Genomic DNA, 599 nt, shown 5'->3' on the forward strand with positions numbered 1-599 from the left:
TATATATATATATATATATATATATATATATATGTATTTAACAGAAACGCGATGTCTTGTATGTACATTATGTAAGATGTGGTGGTGACCTGTATTTTTCTGCTTACCAACACATCAGCAGTCTCATTTCATGTTAATAGCTACAATTGTAATGAGGGGAGTCAGCTGGTGGAGAGTTTAATCAACAGTCTGTGACAGGATATTTTTGTTGTTGTTTTGTTTCGGTTTGTTTGGCTTTTTTGAGGGGGGGCAAGAGAGCGAGGGGCAGAGAGAGACAGAGTAATGGGGTTCATCCCGGGGCTTGTGCTTTACCCGAAGCAAAGAGAGACTCGTTCTCATCTGATATGGGCCTTGAACTCATTTCTGAAATGTGAGTTCATGACCTGAACCGATGTTAGCGCTTAACGGACTGAACCACCTAGGCACCCCTAGATGTGTAGTTTTAAAATCCTTCACTATTATAAGTAACAATACCACACACATATTTGCACCATTGTCCAATATTTTCCTTAGGATAAATTCCTGGAAGTATAATTGCTGAACAATAAAGCACACATTTTTTAATTTTAATTTTTTTATGTTTATTTATTTTTGAGAAA

The sequence above is a fragment of the Suricata suricatta genome, chromosome 7 (assembly GCF_006229205.1).
Source record: "Suricata suricatta isolate VVHF042 chromosome 7, meerkat_22Aug2017_6uvM2_HiC, whole genome shotgun sequence".
NCBI classification, from domain to species: domain Eukaryota; kingdom Metazoa; phylum Chordata; class Mammalia; order Carnivora; family Herpestidae; genus Suricata; species Suricata suricatta.